Here is a 7,212-nt window from a genome sequence, read left to right as displayed (position 1 = left end):
TCACTCACTCCTCCCAGGAGCCGCTCCGCCACTCACTCACTCACTCACTCACTCCTCCGTCTCCTCCGCCGCTCACAGGAGCCGCTCCGCCGCCGCCGCTTCCCAGGAAGTGCGGATTCCCGGAGCGGACACGGCGCGGTGCTGCCCGGCCTCTTTCTGTGTCGAGAAAGCGTCAAGACTTTTCATATTTATCGCTTTTAAACTGCTGTAATTCCATCACAAGACACTGAGTCTCCTCGGAGCGGAGCGGTGTTTCCGCCGCCGGGTTTCTTCATGAGAATGGCGGAGGCGAGTAACGCGGCCACTTAACGGATTTTCCTCACCGACGAGAAGGATTTTGTTGTTGTTGTTGTTGTTGTTTTTCCTGCCCGCTCTTCATGGCTGGATTGTGTTTATGAAAGCGGCTGTGCCGGTCTCTTTACTGCGACCTGAGTCTGGAAACCAGCAGTCGGCTCCTCTCCATCCCGAGGAGAGCTGAAGCGCAGAGGAGCAGGAGGGAAGTGGCCCAGCGCGGACCCGGGCGGAAGGTAAGCTCGCTTCGCTGTGATGTTATAAACTTTAAATCTCGTGTCTTTATTCCGGCGTCATGAGCATCATTTCCCTGCTGTGAGCTGCCACTGGAGGAATTCATTCACTTGCAGAACAGTTCAAATGGCGTAGCTGCCTGCAGGCGACTGAGGGACTCGAACAGACACACTGTGGAGAAAAAACGGAGAGAGGGGGAACCCCCCCCAATGTACCCCTCGATTAGGATTAGGATTAGGATGGAAACCGTGTCATGTGTGCGTCATGCGTGTCTGGATGGAGAGATACAGCATGTTCATGATTCAGATCCGTTGGAGCATTGGGATGCAGTTTGCTTGCATTATTAGCCCACTGACACTTGTTTGCCTTCGATTTAAATGCATTGGTGAGTCCTGTGCATGGGGGAAATAATATCTATCTATCTATCTATCTATCTATCTATCTATCTGTCTGTCTGTCTGTCTGTCTGTCTGTCTGTCTGCACTGTATATGGAACGAGTGGATCAGGATGCATGCAACACTGTGTCACTTTTATGTCGTCTTACAATTACATCACAGTGTAAAAGCTTTCCTTTCTTTCCTTTTTTCCCTTTCTTTTCTTTCCTTGCAGGACCGTTTTATATTCAGTCCCGTAGGGGTGCAGGGGTGTCGTAGCATCTAAGTAACATTACACGACATATATCCTGAGTAATACCACACTGATCCACTTAGAGAGTATTTGATTTCCACGCTCGCACGAAAAAAGAGAATCAAACAAATCTCCCAAAACATGACGTACTCTTCATACACCCTGCATAGAACCTCCAACTCATCCTCCATCTCTCTCTCTCTCTCTCTCTCTCTCAACCGTCTGTTTTCTCCAGGCTCACTGCCTTAATTATAATAAAAGGGCTTTAAGGCAGCCCGAGGATCACCAGATGCATTATCATATCATTAGCATATCGGAGGTAGTAGGGACATTTGGAGTGCTTGATTTTAATGGGAATATCCATATTGAATTAAATCTCACAGAACCCTCATCTCATCTCGTCTCATCCTTCAACTCGCAGCTTTTCGCCGGGGTCACTGATCCGTTTGCTGAAACATAATGGATTGCCAAATTCAGCTTGCTTCAGAAATTAAATCTAAAGGCCAATTTTAACAGCCTGGTAGAGTTCTGGTGGGAGTATAAATAAATAAATAAATAAATAGCACTAGTGTATGAAGTTAGCATCATTAAATATGTAGCATGCCATGTGGATGACATGTGAAGCATTAAATGGTAAAGATCATCAAATGAATTTCCACTGACACGTGCTTATAGTAGGCCATCATCATGAGTAACTGAATGCATGAATGAATAAATCAATGAATGACTGCATGAATTCATCAGTTGATGCAAGTGCACATTTTCTGAGACGAGGTGCCAAGGTTGAGTGGATCTGCTGCTGGTGAGGAAATTGTAAGCTGAACGAAGCAATAGTGTGCATAAATGACTGAAGCATGCCACGCTGAAATGCTAAACCTGTTGAACCTGAATGAATGAGATAACACATGATTTAGAAGCACCGTGGAAAAGAACTTAAAAAAAAAGAAAGGTCACAACACTGAAGGGCGATAAAATGTCCAGCATGAGCTTTAATTACCATAAGCTGAGCCATGGGATTTGAAAGGTGCTTGTGCATTTTTGTGCATATTAAGTTTCAGGTGTTGAACAGGAAAAAAAAAACGAAAGAAAGAAAGACTTGGAAATGGAGTCAGTTCATCAACATGTGTCAGGGTTACGAACTCAGACGTGAAATTTTTGAAATGTCATATGACACGACTCATATGGTTGGTTACTGCTTTTTGTTGAGCATCACTGCTGGCAAAACAGAGCATCCCCTAAGATCTCATTATCATTAAGTATAATTAAGACTCAAGATTCCGACCTATTATATGGTAATAGACACTTTACGGTGTTATAAGTGCATAGTAGTGCATAATAGTGCTATGTAACAACACAATATAAAGTGCAATATCTTTCCTGCTCCCCCCCCCACACACAGTTACCCTAACCCCACTTCTCCCCCCTTCCCCCCTCCTCCTTCCTCTCTTCCCCATATCTTATTCTTTTATATTTGTTTATGTAAATACTTAATTTATTTTAATTTATCTAGAAGTTTTCTCTATTTCTTTTCTCTGTTGATCTGTAATGATGCTGCTGGAATCTTAATTTCCCTGAGGGAACCCTCCCAAAGGGATCAATAAAGTTTTATCTAATCTAATCTAATGTAATCTAATCTAATCTAATCTAACACAGGGATCGTTTCACTGGAGATGCCGACCCATATCTTTCTTTAGCACTTCCTTATCTATGCGTGCTCCCCCTACCCCCTGCACTGACCTCCACCCCACCCCACTTCAGCGGGAAGGATACACACCGTTATTGACAACATGTCCACGTTGATGAATTCATCCTCATGACTGTGTGGATTTACAATTGTGGGAGTTTTGTGCAAAGACTGCCTGTTGTACATTTCTGGTGTGTAAACAATACCCGAAAGCAAAACAAAACAAATCTCGAGTGTGACAGAGATGAAATGATTGGTTAATGTAGCATATTGAATGGTTTCAGCAAAACAAGCACCTTCACCTCGTCAGTTTATTCAGTCCTTCAGTGCAACCTGCTTCACACTTTGCAACAAGAGTGATGTTATAGTTTTGTTTTGCAGGTGCACTCTGAGAAAAAAAGTGTCACAGTCCTTGGCACTGAGGTGGTACAATTAAGGGTACATTTGTTGTATGTATCTTTTACCTCATAGTGAACATGCAAATCAAATCAAATCCAATTCAGACTTCAATATCAGTTATGTTCACTCATGTCAGTCTGCTTGGAGATTTCTGCACTTGTCACTTGTTTGACTCACCTTCTATGGCTGTGGATGGTCCCATGTGGATACCTTACAGACGTCTACTCCCAAAAACAGTCTACGGACAGGTCTCACCCTCACTTCACTTGGATACCGTACCAATCGACTTTGGAACTGCTGCTGTAATCGTAAAGACTGTCCTGTGCTCCGATTAACAATCTGCTTATACCAAACACCTGTATTCTGGAACAATTTATCATCCTACTATCTGGTGTCAGATATATGATGAAAATTCATTCATTTAAGATTCAGTGATTTTTTTTTTTTTTTTGAGACATGTAACAACATTCACAATCTAAGATTTTGGTCCAGGATGTTCTGATAGTGCCAGAACTTCTTTGGTGGCCATCTCTGATTGCAAAGGCACTAAATTAGCCACCAGTTTATCATTCTGATGCCATCCATCAGTCTTAACTCATAACCAGAGAATTCTATCAACACCACCCCCTTCCACTCCCAAACATCATTGTGGAGAAAATTGTACTATGTCGAGCAGCCTCAAAGAAAACTCTGCTCTGCTTAGGTGAGATAATTATAAGGTGATCATTAAAGCCATTAAAATGGGAAATTTGCTTTTAAATTTTAATTTGTTTTCTAACCTGAAAAGTGCTTAGCACATCAAGCGTTTCAATTTCAGGTTTATTCCAAGTTAAGTAGTCCTGAGACCATGTGATGAAATGTAGAGGTAGAGAACTAATAGGGTTTCTCAAGAAAACTCTGGTTGGTTTGCTTCCTTCTCACCAAGAGGGGTATACTGAAATATTTTAAAATTATTATTATTATTATTATTATTATTATTATTATTAAGTTTTGTTAACTGTTCAAATGTGGTTATAAAATATAGAACTAACTTGGTTCATGACTATTTCACTGAAACTCATTCAACACAGTTTCAGTGAATATTTTAAAAGTGCTATAGTTGAAGTTTCTTAGCAAACCTATCCTGTAGATCAGTAACGCGTAGGCACGTAGCATGATATTGTACGATGATAAATCGTGATACAATTTATGACGATAAAATAAAAAATTAATCGCAATTATAATCAGGCTGTCTCTTAGGCAGCTGGGCCATAGAAGGTTCACGCTGCACGCTGCATGCTGCACGCTACACGCTACACGCATGTAAAGAAAAGTGGACAAACGTAGCATGACTTGCTCTGGGCCATAGAACGGCATTCACGTTGCACGCTGCACGCTGCACACTTCACGCGTGAAGCGAGAAATGAACATGCACACTTTTTTCTAGGCGTGAAGATGGAAATTCCAGTCAATGCATGCGGTCACCGCCGCGCCAGCCAATCAGAACGGGTCTAGGGAGATAACTCTATGCTTTCAGGGGAAAACTTCAGAAAAAATATAATTGAATGGTATAATTGAAAAATAGTTCTTCATCGGGATTGTCAAGCAGATTATAGAATGTTCGGTGAAATTCACCACGGGTTTCTCTCAGAAGGAAGTGTTCTCGGCTCCAAATTCTGTTCCTTTTTCTCTTCCTCTGTCTCAGTAAAAGCAGAATGAGGCAATCGTCGTCATCCGAAGAGTCCATATTGTTGGTTACTCGGTCAAAGTAGAACAGACGCAACACATGAACATCCAAGCATGAAGTTTAATGGCCCAGGGTCTGGTTCTTCACGTGAACGTGTAGCGTGTAGCATGCAGCGTGCAGCGTGAACCTTCTATGGCCCAGCTGCCTTAGTATTTTTTTTTATCTCTGACTATTATCGCCTGTTAGTATAATAATCAGGCTGTCTAAGCTAATCTGTTCGTTATTTCTTGCTGTAATTTCATTGTTTAGACAGCAGAGGGACAATAGCAAGGATGCACATGACTTCCCCCTCGGCAAAAGTAACACAGCTCTAATGCAGTGAAAACACAGAAAAACTGAATGTACAATAGATCCATCCATCCATCCATTATCTCTAGCCACTTTATCCTGTTCTACAGGGTCGCAGGCAAGCTGTAGCCTATCCCAGCTGACTATGGCCGAGGGGCGGGGTACACCCTGGACAAGTCGCCAGGTCATCACAGGGCTGACACACAGAGACACAGACAACCATTCACACTCAATTTAGAGCCACCACTTATCCAAACCTATTTGTCTTTGGACTGTGGGGGAAACCCACACAGACATGGGGAGAACATGCAAACACCACGCAGAAAGGCCCTTGCCAGCCGCTGAGCTTGAACCCAGAACCTTCTTGTTGTGAAGCAACAGTGCTAACCACTTCGCCACCGTGCCGCCCCTGTACAAATAGATTTAACAAGAAATTGGGGCTCTCTTTTTACAGATTGCTGCGAGACAAATAAAAAAAGAAGCAAATGGAGGCAGAACAAATGTTCAGAGAACTTTATTAAGAAAAGACATATTTGTTATTAACTTTTTTCATTTTTAATAAAAGGAATATTTTAGTTCATAAACTATTATATTTTCCTCCAACCTTTACAAATGTGAGTAAATAATAATTGTTGGTTATAAAGAAAATGAAATTAAAGTTGTTTTTTTTTAATTTAACAATAAGAATATTTAAGTTCATAAAGAATACTAAAATGAATGTTGGAGTTTTTTTGGTAATAAAATTCTTTCTTTTTTTTTTTTCAAAAATATTGTGGAAAATCAAGTCGTGAACCCAGTATCGTGAATCAAGTCGAATTGAGAATTGGGTGAATTGTTGCATGCCTAGTGATGCATATCGTGCATGCTTTCAATAACTGTTTTGTCATATTGCCCATCTCTAGGCTAAGATTTGAGGGTATTCAGAATTTGATTGATGGTTGCTAAGTGTGTAGGGTTTTGAGTTCAAACCCCAGGATTGCGTGAATGCCATTGTTGGACTTTAAACTGCATTTGGATTTTGTCCCACACCCATGCTTAGGATAAAAGCGTCTGCCAAATGGGGAAAAAAAGAAAAATATTTCCTGTCTTACAGTTGAGTTAAAAACTGTTAGAATAGGCATTTATTTGGTAGCGACTATGAATAATGCAAAATCAACAGCATTTAAATTGTGTGCTTGGCACTTTTGAAAACTCTTATCTTGGTGGTTGACGGAGCACATGGCCACGAGAGGGAGTTTGGCAAGTCTCTTATCTTAAGACTGTCTCAAGAATATTTTGAAGGTGCAAGGTTATTCTGGTTTGGACAAAAATGTGGGAAGACAAATGCTGGAAGACATTTGTTTGCCTTGGCTGTTGAGGAAATGTATTGACTATCTTTCAGGGATTTGTGTTCTCCAGTTGATTGATGAAGTTGGACATTGAGTTGGTGTACATGACTGTGGTGCAGCAGGAAAAAAGTGTCAGCAGAAAAAAATCCCACAATTGAAAGAATAAAGTAGCAAAAGTTAGGATCAGGTTTCCTTCCTCACAGACACGAAGAGTTGTTTTTGAGCCTCTGTGTCTGTAAACAAGTACGTCATTGCTATCAAATCAGGCGTCTACAAATTATTATAAACATGAGCATTTTAAATCTGTTCTATTTGTCAAACAGAAATGGTTTGTTTTAAAAGTATGTGCACTAAAGACTTTAATTGATTTTCATTTATACATAAATACCGGTATTTTCCCTTCTCAGGTGAACTGTGTGACTTTGATGGGTTTTGCAACAGATTGTCACGTTTTAGTAAGAGATTTATCTTTCATAATTTACTCATTTGATTTGAACTTAAGTGGCACGGTGGTGTAGTGGTTAGCTCTGTCGCCTCACAGCAAGAAGGTCCTGGGTTCGAGCCCAGAGGCCGGCGAGGGCCTTTCTGTGCGGAGTTTGCATGTTCTCCCCGTGTCTGCGTGGGTTTCCTCCGG

At 41.3% G+C, this 7,212-nt stretch overlaps 1 protein-coding gene across 2 annotated transcripts in view; it reads left to right on the top strand.

Moving 5' to 3' along the window:
- Window positions 1-391: 391 nt before the first annotated feature.
- The window catches only part of pcdh1a (protocadherin 1a), a 116,614-nt gene continuing 109,793 nt past the window's right edge, over window positions 392-7,212 (top strand). For both annotated transcript variants that reach the window (XM_060909630.1, XM_060909631.1), the window contains exon 1: window positions 392-527. The gene's annotated coding sequence lies outside the window, so the exon portion shown is untranslated. The remainder of the gene's footprint in view (window positions 528-7,212) is intronic.

Source organism: Neoarius graeffei, chromosome 25, assembly GCF_027579695.1.
Source record: "Neoarius graeffei isolate fNeoGra1 chromosome 25, fNeoGra1.pri, whole genome shotgun sequence".
Lineage (NCBI taxonomy): Eukaryota > Metazoa > Chordata > Actinopteri > Siluriformes > Ariidae > Neoarius > Neoarius graeffei.
Note: the sequence above shows the minus strand (reverse complement) of the source record. Positions and strands in the feature narration are given on the sequence as shown.